This window comes from Bos indicus, chromosome 16 (assembly GCF_029378745.1).
Source record: "Bos indicus isolate NIAB-ARS_2022 breed Sahiwal x Tharparkar chromosome 16, NIAB-ARS_B.indTharparkar_mat_pri_1.0, whole genome shotgun sequence".
Taxonomy (NCBI): Eukaryota; Metazoa; Chordata; class Mammalia; order Artiodactyla; family Bovidae; genus Bos; species Bos indicus.
This window is the reverse complement of record NC_091775.1, coordinates 37,744,597-37,761,424: the sequence shown is the minus strand read 5'-3', so window position 1 is coordinate 37,761,424 and position 16,828 is coordinate 37,744,597. Positions and strand designations below refer to the sequence as shown.

General features: G+C 40.4%; 1 protein-coding gene across 2 annotated transcripts in view; it reads left to right on the top strand.

Moving 5' to 3' along the window:
• Positions 1–16,828, top strand: part of NME7 (NME/NM23 family member 7) — a 247,373-nt gene that overhangs the window by 170,303 nt on the left and 60,242 nt on the right. The window lies entirely within an intron of this gene.

Genomic DNA, 16,828 nt, shown 5'->3' with positions numbered 1-16,828 from the left:
AGGTATAAATAATTGTTGAATAAATAAAGGGACAGGTTAACAAATGAGATTAACAAATTAGGTAGTGACCAATGGTTGTGGATAACATGAAATTGTTAGAAATAGATCTGAATTATCTAGCATGAACTTTGGGGAAAATAGTGATGCCACTAGAAACCAAAGAGAAAGTGCATTGGCATCAGGCAGGGTGTGGGGGTTGGAGAAATAGTGGAAGATAATTATTTTGGGATGTGTGTTTGAGGTGCCAGCAGAAGATCAAGGTTGAAGATTACTAACATTTATTCCAATTACTATACAATGATAGAAATTATTTTTTTCTGTGGTTTTCTAAAATACTTAACTACATAGACTAAAGTTCAAGGTTAAAAAAAAGATTGCTTTATTCCAGCAGTATAAGAGAAAATAAAATTTCTATAATACATTCTGAACATTGCTTTGGCAGAGAAAAGAGAAGAGAATGAGGAAATTTAAAAAAGAGAGAAGTAAATTATGTATTTCAAGGTAATGTTTACAAAAATCCTAGGAAGAGAAAATGAATTTGGGGGGAGGATAAAATTACCTTTTAGAATGTAATGCCTAAAGAAAAAAATTTATTTTTTAAAAAGCTATTATAGTTAAAGACTGAAGATGAGAAAAAAAAAAGTATTTTTTAATAATAAAAGCCTTGGGGAGGGAAAACAAGATACCTTAGAGGGCAAGAATTTAAATCTGAATTATTTAGGTAAAAGGGTATTCTTATTTAGGAAATATTCCCATTAATATAATAATTCAGTATATTCTGTATACAAATTAGTGGTTTTTAAAAATATAACCAAAAAATAATAATGTTGATTTTGCAATTGTGGTAAACAGAGTTTATTCTTTCTGTTTTAAATGAGAATCTTGCCTCAAGATCATATTTTAAAATGTGAATTATTGCATTATAGAGCAATAGAGGAGTATATATTTTAAAAATAGGTAAGAGAATTTAAGCAAATAAGATGAAAGATCATCTACTGTAGTAAGAACTCTAATGTTTAGAGTGAATTGGTCTTTTCTACACTGTGTATATTCACCCTAAGATTCAGTATTTCTTCAGGGAATTAGGCATGTCTTTATATCCCCACTGGAGAAGTCACTTATGATCTTGCACTTATAAATGCAATGCTCCTTTGGTGGATTGCTCCCATCTCATTTGGATCCACTGCAAGATGTCTCATATCTGTGATAAAACGGGGATATTCTCTTCAATCAAAGTCACAGAGCAAGTATTTTGAGAGCTTTGGGGATCAGTACTTAGAGTTTTTGGACTCCATTCTCAGACACGTGTGCCCTAGTTTGAGAAAATCTGATATACAAAACTGTCGGTTCACAAAATAGATAAATTAAGTGATGATTACTTGGATTCCAAAAGGATTTGCTTCAGTGTTCCTTAAAACAGGCACTTCTGAAGAGGGTAATTTAGCCAAAGTGGGCTGGAATACTGATAACCTAGAGGCATAGTTTCACTGTCTGTCATTAACCAGGTTAATGAAGTGTATAAATTTGGTCATGTTAGTCATTTCATTTATATATTCTCTCTTACATTAAATTATAATGACTGTTACTTAATGATTCTTTTATGAACATTTCCTATGTGTTGGATATAGAAAGGTCATAGTCCTTGTCCTTACAGAGTTTACAGATTACAAAAGTAAAACAGATGTGTGAACAAATAAATGGAATACATTTTTGATGGTAGAGGCACGCTGGCTTATTAGGAGACCCAGTGTTCTAAACAAGATGAGAGGGTGAACTATGACAATTGGGGTTAACTGCAAACGTTAAGGAAAGGATGCTTTGTTAAAGAAATGAATCTGTGTCATTGACTGGGTTGGATATGGGACCCAAGAGGAACAGAGAGAAGAGTCTGAGGATGACTCCCAAGTTTTGTTCTAGAACCTTGGTTGAGTGGTAGTGCTGTTCATGAAGAGAGGGAATTGAGGAGGAGGAGGATTTGGGATGGGAGGAGATACTGAGATTAGCTTTGGACAAATTGAACATGAGTCCTGTGGGATAACCAAGTGATGTTGGTTAGGCAGTTGTATATTCCAGTTTGGAATTTAGAAAAGAGGACTGGGCTAAATTTAGGGATTAAAGAGTCCTCTGAAGAGACATGATTAGTAATGAATGAGATCGCCCAGGGAGAGCCAACAGATAAGAGAACAAAGAGGAACTCTGGACAGGAGGAATGTGTAAACAAAGAGGGCTGAGGAGTCATAAGGAGAACCTGGACTGGCTGCCACATGGACTAAGTGAAGGGAGAGCTTCAGGAATAAGGGAATGGAGAGAAGTCACATATGGAGAGATTCTGTGACCAATTAGAAAATAATTGGTGTCCTTTGCCAAAGCAAAGAGTATAAAGGGAATAGAGATTATTCAGTTCAGTTTAGTTGCTCAGTCGTGTCCGACTCTTTGCAACCCAGTGGACTGCAGCATGCCAGGCTTCCCTGTCCATCACCAACTTCTAGAGCTTGCCCAAACTCATGTGCATTGAGTCAGTGATGCCATCCAACCATCTCATCCTCTGTTGTCCGCTTCTCCTCCTGCCCTCAATCTTTCCCAGCATAAGGGTCTTTTCAGCTGAGTCAGGTCTTCGCATCAGGTGCCCAAAGTATTGGAGTTTCAGCTTCAGCATCAGTCCTTCCAATGAATATTCAGGACTGATTTCCTTTAGGGTGGACTGGTTGGATCTCCATGCAGTCAAAGGGACTCTCAAGAGTCTTCTCCAACACCACAGTTCTAAAGCATCATTTCTTCGGTACTCAGCTTTCTTTATAGTCTGACTCGCACATCCATACATGAGTACTGGAAAAATCATAGCTTGGACTAGATGGACTTTTGTTGGCAAAGTAATGTGTCTGCTTTTTAATATGATGTCTAATTTGGTCATAGCTTTTCTTCCAGAAATTATTAAGACTTATTAAAAAGGAAGGGAAGAGATGGGAGAGTAATTAAAGTTGTGTATTTGTGTGTGTGTGATGGGAGAGACTTGAGCTTTTCTGTAGGATGCAGGAAAGATAAATATTGAAAATATTAAATACAAGAGAAATAGAATTATAATGAAACAAATTTCCTAACTTAGAGTGGCCAAGAGATGGGAGGGTTAATTAGTAAAAGGAAAAGACATACTTCTTCTTCCTTTTACAGTAAATAATAAAGGAGAGTATACAAATATAAGTAACTGGGTAGAGGAAATTTAAGGAGATGATTCTGGATAGTCTCAATTTTCTCTGTGAAGCAGGAAACAAAGTTGTCTGCTGAGAGAACAGATGTAGCTAAGGATAGGGGCATGAGGATAATGGTGTACATTTGTAATGTCACTTGTAGAAGAAAAGTGGGCAACAAACATGATAGATAGATAAATAGATAAGATGAGATAAGATAAGATTATAGCCTAGGATGGAAATATGAGAAGCATGGCTAGATTGCCCTAGAGGTTTTGGTCCAGTGGCATCTGGTCCCATCACTTCTTGGGAAATAGATGGGGAAACAGTGGAAACAGTGTCAGATTTTATTTTTTTGGGCTCCAAAATCACTGCAGATGGTGACTGCAGCCATGAAATTAAAAGATGCTTACTCCTGGGAAGAAAAGTTATGACCAACCTAGATAGCATATTCAAAAGCAGAGACATTACTTTGCCAACAAAGGTCTGTCTAGTCAAGGCTATGGTTTTTCCTGTGGTCATGTATGGATGTGAGAGTTGGACTGTGAAGAAGGCTGAGCGCCGAAGCATTGATGCTTTTGAACTGTGGTGTTGGAGAAGACTCTTGAGAGTCCCTTGGACTGAAAGGAGATCCAACCAGTCCATTCTGAAGGATTTCAGCCCTGGGATTTCTTTGGAAGGATTGATGCTAAAGCTGAAACTCCAGTACTTTGGCCACCTCATGTGAAGAGTGGACTCATTGGAATAGACTCTGATGCTGGGAGGGATTGGGGGCAGGAGGAGAAGGGGACGACAGAGGATGAGATGGCTGGATGGCATCACTGACTCGATGGGTGTGAGTCTGAGTGAACTCCGGGAGTTGATGATGGACAGGGAGGCCTGGCATGCTGCGATTCATGGGGTCGAAAAGAGTCGGCCACGACTGAGTGACTGAACTGAACTCAACTGAAAGTCTCCTTGATACTATAGATATTAGCATTTTGGGCTCAGCTTTTAAGTAGAATGTTGCCAAGAAGTACACTGGGTGAAAGAAGAGAGCTACCAGTCTCTAGGTCTACGTTATCCACATGGTGGCCACTGTGCCCTTGTAGCACTCAAGCACTTAAAGGATGACTGGTTCAAATTGAGATGTGTTGTACATATGAGGTACACCAAGGACTTTGAATATTTAGTATGAAATAATAATGTAAAATAGCTCATTCATAATTTTTATATTAATTATTCACTGGAATTATATTTTAGATATATAGGGTTAAATAAATTGTATTCAGTTCAGTTCAGTCACTCATTCATGTCCAACTCTTTTCAAGCCCATGGACTGCAGCACACCAGGCCTCCCTGTCTATCACTAACTCCCAGAGTTTACTCAAACTCATGTCCATTGAGTCGGTGATGCCATCCAACCATCTCATCCTCTATCGTCCCCTTCTCCTCCCGCCTTTAATCTTTCCCAGCATCAGGGTCTTTTCCAATAAGTCAGTTCTTCGCATCAGGTGCCCAAAGTATTAGAGTTTCAGCTTCAGCATCAGTCCTTCCAATGAATATTCAGGACTGATTTCCTTTAGGATGGACTGGTTGGATCTCCTTGCAGTCCAAGGGACTCTCAAGAGTCTTCTCCAACACTACAGTTCAAAAGCATCAATTATTCAGCTCTCAGCTTTCTTTATTATTAAAATTAACTTCTCTTGTTTTACTTTTTAATGTGGCTCATGCTATTATATCTATTAGACTGTGCTGCTTTTGGTAACTGCGGGAGGCATTTAGATGATTTTTAAGTGCTAACCTCAGTATGGAATCTTAGCTGCTCAAAGTGACTTTAAAGGGAATTATAGTGGACCTGGGGCAGTTAGGAAATTAAAATTTTGATAAGAGTTTTCCCAAAGTGGTTGGATCTTTGAATACACTCTTTCTTTAGTGCTGGATGGAAAGTCTAAGATGGTCCATTAAACCAAATTATCCATATCTACAAAAGGTGAAAACTATTTGCATTGTCAATACAGTAGGAGGTTGTGAGATTCATATAAAATACTACCTGCTTTTTAAAATGAAAAGACTATGTGAGTGCTGCATGGTTAGTTATAACTTTAATATGAAGATGAGTTTATCTACTTCTGTGTGCCTACAATTTGGTCAGACAGTATTAGACATTTTATGGGCATTATCTCATTTAATTCAACCTAGCGCTGGTGGAGAAGGCACTGGCAACCCACTCCAGTACTCTTGCCTGGAAAATCCCATGGACGGAGGAGCCTGGTGGGCTGCAGTCCATGGGGTCGCTAAGAGTCGGACACGACTGAGTGACTTCACTTTCATTTTTCACTTTCATGCATTGGAGAAGGAATTGGCAACCCACTCCAGTGTTCTTGCCTGGAGAATCCCAGGGATGGGGGAGCCTGGTGGGCTGCCATCTATGAGATCACACAGAGTCAGACACGACTGATATGACTTAGCAGCAGCAGCAGCAGCATTGCTGAACCTAAGCCTTGAATAAACTCTCTGTCCTACTTTATAAACTCAACTGTACCCATACTAGCACTTTTCTCACTGTGCTGCTATATAAGAGATTTCAGCAAGAATACTGATTATTTCAGGTGACTTTTGAGAGAGTAATTTCAAGAGAGTGGTGGTGAAAGCCAGATGGCAAGAATGTACTTACTAAGTGGTTTGGTCGCTAAGTCTTGTTGGACTTTTGCACCCCCATGGACTGTAGCCCACCAGACTCCTCTGTCCATGGGGTTTCTCAGACAAGAATACTGGAGAGGGTTGCCATTTCCTTCTCCAGGAGATCTTCCTGACCCAGGGATTGAACCTGTGTCTCCTGAATTGCCAGGTGACTCTTTACCACTGAGCCACCTGGGAAGCCCTACTTACTAAGTAGCAGCAGAGATTGTCCTTTTGTGTAGAGATGAGGAAGAGAGGTGGAACATCAAAGTATCATTGAAAGTTCAGAGCAGGAAACAGACCAGCCAAGGTATTCTTTAAAAAGGGATTTGATACAGGGAAAAAGTAGACATTAACAAGCATTAGAAGGGCTGCATAACCTGATATCAGGAGCTGCCATTGGAGTTGTTGAGTGTAAGGGCATTCCTGCATCTAGAAGCAGAAGTGGCTGCTGCTGCTGCCTCCACTGCTGCCACCATCACTGACTCTCATTTCTAGGAATCTGGTCACTCAGACAGTGAGTCTGGCCACCACAAATGCCTCCAAACATGCATTTCTTCCACCACCGGCTTTGTCTGCCAGTGACATTATCAGTGGAAGATGGGCTCTGCTCAGTTTTGCCTTCTAGATCTCACTAGCATGACATAACTTGCACCATGAAGGTAGTTTTTACATTTCTGACTTTCACCTAGAAGGGGGATAGAATGAGGAGTTGAAAGAGCCACTCTGTAGAATCCACCACGGCTGATTTACATTGCTTTTTCTGAACTATTTGTAAAGAACATAAGAAAAGGGAGAAGAATTTATGAGCCAGAATATGCAAAGGGAATAGTATGTGTTTTCATGCTTGAAGTAGGGAAGAGCTTGGTGGCTTTGAAAAATTGGAAGAGGTTGATGTGACGAGACTATTTCAGGTGAGGGTAGAGAGGTAAGCAGATATTCGATCATGCAGCACTGTATAGCTTATGTTCAAATTTGTGGATTGTTCTCTTAAGAAAAGCATCAGAGGATGTGAGGCAGGAAAATGGTATAACTTGACTTATGTTTTATAGAGCCCACTCTGACTATTTTGTGGCGAATATATTTATCAAGAGCAGTGGATGAACCAGGAAGAAATCAATAGTCTAGAAATCAATGAGAATATGGTGGCAGAGTGAAGATAGAAAGTAGACTGCTAAGGGCCACATTTCAGCATTTGTAATGGCAGAATGTGGCAGTGACTCAGTTGTCAGAGATGCCAGAATGGGTCTTAGCTATTTCATTACTTTATTCCTTCATTACTTTATTTATATAGCTCCATTACTTTATTGAGCTGCAGGTCTCTTTAGGAAAGAAGTTTGAGCAGCAGTTATTTTATCAGGGTGTAGTAGACTGCGCACAACACTTTTTCCATGGGGGAGAGATTGAGAATGCCCCTCAAGTGTCTCGGTAGTGATGTGTCTATACAGGCTTACTTTGTTTTATTGTTCCACTTGATCAGGCTTCACTAATACCATGGGGTCTTTTGTTTGTGTGTTTGTTTTTAACAAACGGAAGGTTTGTAGCAACCCTGCCACAAGCAAGTCTGTCAACACTATTTTTCCAATAGTGCTCGCTCACTTCATGTCTGAGTCATATTTTGGCAGATCTCACAATATTTTGTACTTTTTCATTATTGTTTATATTTGTCGTAGTGATCTGTGACCAGTGATCTTCGATGCTGCTATTACTGAAGGCTCAGATGGTGGTTAGCATTTTTTAACTAATAATAACTAAATTGGTTCTGTTGTGTCCAATTCTTTGTGACCCTACGGACTATAGCCCTCCAGGCTCCTCTGTCCATGCGGATTCTTCAGACAAGAATACCAGAGTGGGTTGCCATGCCCTCCTCCAGGGTAACTTCCCAATCCAGGGATAAGACCCGTGTCTCACGTCTCCTGCACTGGCAGGTGGCTTCTTTACCACTAGTGCTACCTGGGAAAGCCAAGCATTTTTTAGCAATGGTTATTTTTTAATTAAGGTATGTTCATTTTTTAAGATATAATGCTGCTGCTGCTGCTGCTGCTGCTGCTGCTAAGTCGCTTCAGTCGTGTCCGACTCTGTGCGACCCCATAGACGGCAGCCCACCAGGCTCCCCCGTCCCTGGGATTCTCCAGGCAAGAACACTGGAGTGGGCTGCCATTTCCTTCTCCAATGTATGAAAGGAAAAGTCAAAGTGAAGTCACTTGGTCATGTCTGACTCTGTGCGACCCCATGGACTGCAGTCCACCAGGCTCCTCCGTCCATGGGATTTTCCAGGCGAGAGTACTGGAGTGGGGTGCCATTGCCTTCTCCAAGATATAATGCTATTGCACACTTAATAGACTAAAGTGTATTGCAAACATAACATATGCACCAGGAAACCAAAAAACTTGTGTGACTCACTTTATTGCAGTACTCACTTTGTTGCAGTGGTCTGGAATCAGATCCATAGTGTTTGCCAGGTAAAGCCTGTACTTCAAAGGTTAAATCTCCTATAATGTAATTTTTGGGAAAAACAGAAAAGAAATAGAAAAATATTTACTGAAAAGGAGTTTGTTTCCTCTATATTAATGTTTATGTTCTCAGACTTTACGTACAAACAAGTCCTTGTGCGTTTTGCTGAAATACAAAGCAAGTCACATAAAAGCAAACAAAAAGATTTGTCCAACAATTTTAAAAAAGGAGAACCAGGAGAACCAAATCATTTTACATATAAAAAAATACCTGTGTCAAATGAGACCTTATGTCAGCCAGTGCCTACTATTGACTGCAGTAGCAAAAGCTCAGTTGGAGGCAGTGACTACTGTGACCTGTGGTCTTTTGGAGCCTGTGGAGAAGATAGGATTGAATTGTCTAAATGGTTCACCTGAAATTACACTTAATGATGACCCTCTTCAGGTTCTATAAATTTACATTATAGCTAATTTCTATTTAATTAAAAGGGAGCTGTGAAGCTTGTCAGAGGTAATGATTCCTCTTATATAAATAATTCATGTGGTCTCTAGAGCTAATGAGAGTATTTACTGTAAATTCTCCAATGGCTCATTCAATGAGACTAATATATAAGTAGATGTGTTTAGTTTTGCAATTATTTTTTCTAGAAGGATCCTTAGACTTATAGAAAGTAGCTTTTGGATCTCTTCTCTGATTTCCTTTCCTATTTCTGATTCCTTTTGGTGTTTCAATAACTTGTTTAGTTGTGAATTAGCCTGGTATTGGTCATCTCCCAGGAATGTGAAACTGTAACTGCATTAGTTAATACAAAGTTGCATGGAAATGGGAAAAATGTTTGGTGGTTAAGGTTTGGTAAGATATATTTGGAGTATCAGAGGAGTCAAGAAGAGGGCTTAGCATGTACTTTTTAATATTATAGGACTCTGCCGAAGAGCACCAGTAATGGCTAGAAACTTGAGTGTTTGCTGTTTTAATTATAGTGGTTGTTTCATTGGCCTTTGATATTAAATTCTGTTACCCTTGTTGTCTATAAATGATGGCAGTGGTTGTAACATTTCTTTTGTTTCACAACTCTTTTAGGATTGCTAAGATTGGAGCCATGCTAGTTCCTCTGTTAAGATTTATCCTCTTCTCTATAGCACTACTAACATGGTTATCCTATAGATTAAGGATAACCTATAGATTAAGTTTATCCAAGAGATTAAGCCAAGAATTTTTTTCCTTTTACTTAAAATTTTCCCCGAATTAGGCTAATGACTAGCTGTGATTATGCACCATATGTCACTCATTTTATGACTGTATTCTAGCTGCTGCTGCTGCTGCTAAGTCGCTTCAGTCATGTCTGACTCTGTGCAGCCCCATAAATGGCAGCCCACCAGGCTCCGCTGTCCACAAGATTCTCTAGGCAAGAATATGGAGTGGGTTGCAATTTCCTTCTCCAAACTGTATTCTAGAGTTGGTCACAAAGTTGTTGTTCTTAAAACTTCCATAATCAGTGAATTTTACAAATCTCTTCCAGATTTAATTCATTTTTTAAGTGGAAGGTGATTTTCATTCTTGTGTATCTCTTCTGTATCAGGGAGAACTGAAACAAGATTAGCTTTCTAGGGAAGCAGTTTGTTTTCTTTGTCCACACATACTTTGTCAGTCTGATAGACCTATTATTGAATAGACAATAATATTCTTTATAATCCACGCAGTAATAGAATAATTATGTAAACCTCCTCTTCTTTGTTTTCAGTATTGTATTACCATTCTACTTAGTACATTTTTTCCCCCATGTCTTTGATTTAAAGGTCATTCTTTAAACCATATTTCTTCCTCCCACTCACAGGGTTACCTGAATAGAATTTTTAGTACTTAAAATGAGCTGTTCAAGCATTTGACTTGATGGAGCTGAGAAGGCAAGGTTGTGGTGGGGGATGAATATGCCAGAAATTCAGTACAGTTTGAAAGACTTCTAAGTGCAAATAAACAGTCCTCTTTAAAGAGTCTTACTTTCTCAGCATAATCCCTCACTTATAATATTGTGATAACTTAAAATTTACCTGTTAAATTTAAATTGCATGTTGATACTTCTGTTGCTTTTATTTACCTGGTACTCCTCTCTGCTTCATTATGGGAGTGGAACTGCATGGTAGGAGGGTTTTCACCATACAATACAAGGAGCGTGAGGAACATGGATCTATTGGGAATGATTAGGGAATGTCTCTCAGGAAATGAGGGGGGAAATGATCAATGGAGGAGTTTTCTAGGCTTTCACTTTAAACATTTCAATATTTTTTACTCTTATAGGGCATATTTGATATTTTACAATGGTCAAATCTAACATAAATGTATTACCTTTAAAAAAAAAAAACTGATCCAAAATGAAAGTCTAAATTTGAACAACAGATATGAACCGCATGGACTGTAACCTACCAGGCTCCTCCATCCATGGGATTCTCCAGGCAAGAATACTGGAGTGGGTTGCCATTCCCTTCCCTTGGGGATTGTCCCAACCGAGGGATCAAACAGAGTCTCCCACACTGCAGGCAGAGTCTTTAACTGCTCTGCTGCTAAGTCACTTCAGTCGTGTCCGACTCTGTGCGACCCCATAGACGGCAGCCCACCAGGCTCCCCCGTCCCTGGGATTCTCCAGGCAAGAACACTGGAGTGGGTTGCCATTTCCTTCTCCAATGCATGAAAGTGAAGTCGCTCAGTCGTGTCCGACTCCTAGTGACCCCATGGACTGCAGCCTACCAGGCTCCTCCGTCCATGGGATTTTCCAGGCAAGACTACTGGAGTGGGGTGCCATCGCCTTCTCCATTAACTGCTCTAAAATACTTCTACTTACTCTAATTATCACAACAACATTGTAGTTAAGTCCTGTTTTTAATCGATATTTTACAAAGGAGAACATTACAATAGGCAGAAAGGTTAAGCCACATGGCATGGCCACACCACTCGTAAGTGACAGAAGCAAATTTCAAATCCAGAGAGCCTTTCTCCACAGTCCTTATCCTTCATTCTGCTGCTTACTGGCTTTTTGAATAGCAGTGCTGGCATTTTATGTCAGTCAGAAATATTTAGCAAACACTTGCTGTGTGTTCATCCCTAGTGGCTCAGTTGTTGAAGAATCTGCCTGCAATGCAGGAGACCCCAGTTTGATCCCTGGGTCAGGAAGATCCTCTGGAGAAGGAAATGGCAACCCACTCCAGTAGGCTTGCCTGGAGAATTCTATGGACAGAGGAGCCAGGCAAGTTACAGTCCGTGTGATCACAGAGTTTGACACAACTGTGCGACTAATGTTCAAATTCCACCTTTCATAAATAAGGCCTAGAATACTAAGCAAATCTTATGTTGTGTCAAAGGGGAGTCTAATGGAAACTTACTGAAATAGGCACACAGAAAAACTATGATTGCAAGTCAGGGATATACAGTAGGAACATAGATTCCTGTACGAGCAGTGGGAATGGAAAGATTACTCTGGGAGGAATTCAAGTTAGTTTTATAGAGGAAATTATGTTGTTGGGATTTTAGGTTTCAGGGAAGGTGTGTGTGAGGCCTAAAGGATAGATTTAGGCAGAATGTGGAGGAATATGAATGACACACTAACAAGTTGAGACATTAGGTCATAGCAAGTGAGTAGCATACTAATGTCTGTGTTTTACACATAAAATGATAGTAGCTAGTGTGAATTAAAGGTAACTTACTAGGTTTGGAGAAATGGAAATGTCAGTAAGATGAGTTTTTCATCAGTGTGGCAGATAACAAATATATACCCATCTTTCCCTCCCTTTCCAATCCTCAGAAACTATGGGAGATGTATTTTACCTTGTTTTATTTAAAAGAGGAAATCTCCAGCCAAGCTGGAAAACAAGAGAGTGCTTAACTTTAGCAGGCCATCAACTTCGAAAGACAAAAGCGGGTAGGATTGGACTGTTAAGGAGAAGCCTACTCTAAAGCACGCAGGAGAGGCCTACTCAGAAGGAGCAGGGCATCTGACTGTATATCAGATGATGTGGACACGATGCCCAGGAGGGGCCTTGAGCCATTCATTAGTAGGGTGATGGGTGAGGAGGCTGCATGAAGAGCAGCAGAGTCCACCAGCCATTTCCCCTTTGCTTGCTTATGCTGAGTGGAAGACAGCTGATGCTTTTAGCCACAGCCCAAGGCCATGAATATGGGGCTTTAGCTAGAGGTAGAAGGCATTGGAGGAGGAAATGGCAACCCACTCCAGTGTTCTTGCCTGGAGAATCCCAGGGACAGCAGGGCCTGGTGGGCTGCCGTCTATGGGGTCGCACAGAGTCGGACACGACTGAAGCGACTTAGCAGCTTAGCAGCAGCAGCTAGAGGTAATGTGGTGGGTAGGTAGCTAGTGACACCCAGGAAAAATGAGAAACCCTGCCTCCTTAAGAAAAGCAATGAGCATACCTTATAATATGTTGGTATGTCCCTGCCCTCTGTGACAGGTAAATAGAGAATTCCAAAGATAAAGAGTCAGGAGTTCCACCCATTTGCAGTTAATTCATATCATAAAGAAGACACCAAATACAACAAACGTAATCAACACCTAAGGCAAGCAAACTACTGGAGCTAACAAGAGTCTTTAATATAGTTGGCATCCCCAGAAAAAGAATATTGGATCCATAAAAATCATTACAGATACAGAAAACTTAAAATATAATTTTTGAAATGTTAAAAATACTTAGAAAATGAGTAGAATTCTGCAGTGGACCCAGTTTAAAAGCAGATTATTGAGCTGACAGGTCAAATGGAGGAATTCTCCCAGAATATAACACAAATAGACAATTAGATGGAGAATATAAAAAGATAGAGGCAAGATAGAATCATCAGTTTCAATATCTGTTACATGGAAATGGCTGGTTAAAAAAAAGGAAGAAATAAAATACAGGAGAGAAAACAATAAAAGAAATAATAAACTGAAAATATGTGTCTTCAAATTAGATTGGACTATTGAGTATGGAGGAGAATGACCAGTAAATGGCCAATGCCTAGATAAAGAGATAATTCAAAACCTTCCAGAAAAGAGAAAAAAATTACCTAAAAGGAATGGTAATCAGATTTCAATAGTCCACATGTGTTTTGTCATACATGCTGTATATACACATGCATTATATATACATGTGCATGTGTGCCTGTCTGTGTGGGTGTATGTTTGTATGTTTGTAATTAGTAGATGCCATGGAGGGCTGCTCAGATCCCCATCTGCCCTTCAGGACTGAAATGCACAGTCCCCAGCTGCTGGGAGTGTTAGCAGCTGACAGTAATACAGTAAGTCCCTCTCCAGAGACTGCTGTCTGCTGAAGAAAAGCCATCTGTCCAAAGACATGCCCCCTTCCTTGGAGTGGCCTCTGTCCAGTGACTTGTCAATTTGGAGAAATAAAAGTCTGACCCGTTTGTGTCAGTTGAGGACAACTCTGAAGCTCCAGAGCTCCTTGTAGGATTACCTGGGGCAACTGCTGTTACTGCATTGAACTTCAACTTCTCCCTCTGCCCAGTCTTGTTTTCCTCACTTCCCCACAAGTATAGATCCTAAGGCTACTCCCCAATAAACTTCCTGCATGCAAATGTCCACCTCAGAGTTGGTATCTCAGAGAATGCAACCTATGACAATATTCTTTTCCACTATTCATGTGTGTGTACATGCGTCTCTCTGTGACCCTGTGGACTGTAGCCTACCAGGCTCCTCTGTCCATAGGATTCTCCAGGCAAGGATACTGGAGTGCGGTGCCATTTCCTACTCCAGGGGATCCTCCCAACCCAGAGACTGAACCCTTGTCTCCTGCTTTGGCAGATGGGTTCTTTACCACTGCACCACCTGGGGAGCCCCCACTATCCATGAGACCGTCACTAAAATGGACTCTGCATTAGGACACAAAGAAAATCTGACAAACCTTTCAAAAGAAGACCAAAGAAACTGCACTCTCTGACCACAGTACAACATCCCTCCAACACACCAGTCTCTCCAGAGTTCAAGTGCTGTGCACGTAGCAGACACCTACGTGAAAGTGATATTTCAGAGTGAGTCACTTCCAAGTTTTTCCCCTAATCTGAAACAGTAAGGAAAAGAAAAGAAGTATTCACCTTTCATTCACCTTTCGTAATTTTCCAAAGTACATTGTATTTCACAGAACGGCAGCTTACCACCACATAAGTAGAGTAGGTGTTTAATATCAGGTACTTCATTCCCAGACAATTATGAGGAACAGAATGAAAATAATTGAATATGAAATAAAATATAAAGTCATCCTTATCTCCTAGTTGATCAAATGTTTTTCTTCAACTTGATAACATTTGTAACTGACATTTGATAGAAACCTTGAAACTATGACTTAAGTAATTAAATGCATGCCTTTAAAATGTGCTGAAGTGATGAAATCACAGCTGTGAACGCTGCTCAGCATCCCAGCACCATACCCTACGCCTGTCATAATTCTTGGTGATTTGCATATTCATACAGGTAATCTATTCCTTAGGGCTTCCCTGGTGACACAGACAGTAAAGAATCCACCTGTAATGCGGGAGACCTGGGTTTGATCCTTGGGTTGGGAAGATCCCCTAGAGAAGGACATGACAGCCCACTCCAGTATTGTTGCCTAGAGAATCCCCATGGACAGAGGAGCCTGGTGGGCTACAGTCCATGGGGTGGCAAAGAGTCAGACACGACTGAGCGACTCAGCACAGCACAGCACAGCACAGTCCATTCCATACCTTGGCCTCTCCAGCTGTTGTCCTCCTTTCTTTCAACCTTCTTTCTTTCCACCTGACCTCAGCATGGTTATACCTTAAAATTTGTCATTATAAATCTTTATAACCCCATCTCTGCCCACCCCCAGTAATTCCAATTTCCAATATCCAGTCTCTTAACTTTCCAGCTCATTTCTTCTAACACACAGTTTTCCATAAATCATCCCATTCCACTAGGAGCTCTGATGCACTGATCTACCTTTTCATTGTGTCTCACCCTTTTCCTTGTCCTCCCCCACTTTACTTTCTTCCTCAATTAAAAAAAATTTTGTCCATCATTATCATCATTTTCTTACATACACCCTGAGCCTCCCTCACCCCTCTCTCGTGTTGTTTTGATAAAACCCCAGCCTTCATTAAGTTCAACTTTCTGCCTCACCTTTGCCTGTGTCCATGACTGGAGAACACACAGCTGTTCTGAATAATCTGTCTTTTGTGATCACTGACCTCAAGAGGGCCCTTAGTGCCTGAGTCACATCCATTTTTCTAGTTCATTCACTTTTCTCCCCTCTTAAAATGTTATCTCATGCTTTCTTTTCTCTCCTCAGATCCCCAAAACTTCCTCCCCATCCTTCCTCTCAGTTGGTGACAATCTTGCTGACTTTTTTCACTTGAAAATAGTCAAAATGAGTCAAAAAAAAGTATCTAGAAGGAACTTTAGAAATGTTCTATATTCTGTTTAAGATGAGAGTTGCTGAGTATATACATTTGACAGAATTCATGGGGCAGTACACTGTAAACCAATGCATGTTATCATATGTAAGTTATACCTCAGTAAAACTTAAAAGTAGAGAAAGAACTTCCGTAAGTTCCAGCTACCACATAAACCCACAGCTATAACTGGGCCCGTGTACTGTCTTGATGTTTAGGATGAATGCTTCATGCTCTTAGATAAGGCCAACTTCTCTACTTAGTCGCTTGCTTCCATCTCTCCAACAACTCTTTCTTCTCCCTTCTGCTTCATCAGTTTTCCCCTTTGTTGGGTTGTTCCTATCACCATAAAACCATACTATTATTTCTCCAACTGTGAAAGTCACATCCTGTCTCTCTCTGTCAAAAAAAAAAAAAAACCGTCTCTTTATCCCACCTCTCTCTCCAGTACTGCTCCATTTCTTTCCCCTTTGCAGTAAAACTCCTTAACTCTTGTATGCAATGATGATTGAGGGCAAATTGTTTCAGCTATTTAAGAAAGTAGTTTGACAGTACTTAGGGAAACTGAGTATGTATATTCCCTAAGATTACAGAAAAACTGCACATATGCACCATGTACCAAAAGGCTTGTAGCAGAATTGTTTGTGTGTGCATACATGTATGTGTATGTGTGAGCTAGAGAGAGAGGTGGGAGGATACAGAGAGAGGTGGGAGAGAGAGAGATTAACTGAATGTCAGTCATCAGGAAAATAGATAAACTATGTTCTGTCCTACACTGGGGGCTTCCCTGGTGGCTCAGAGGTAAAGAAACAACCTGCAAATTCAGGAGACTTGGGTTTAGTTGCTGGATTGGGAAGATTCCCTGGAGAAGGGAATGGCAACCCACTCCAGTATTCTTGCCTGGAAAATCCCATGGACAGAGGAGCCTGGCAGGCTACAGTCCATGGGGTTGTAAAACAGTCGGGTACAATTTAGCTGCTTAACAGTCATACATTGGAATATATATGGTAACAAAAATGAGTTACAGCTACACATATTTACATGGACAAATATGAAAAACAATGCCTTGAAAAAATAACAGGGTAATAATGGTAACCTCTGGATGGAGACAGCACAGGGGGCCT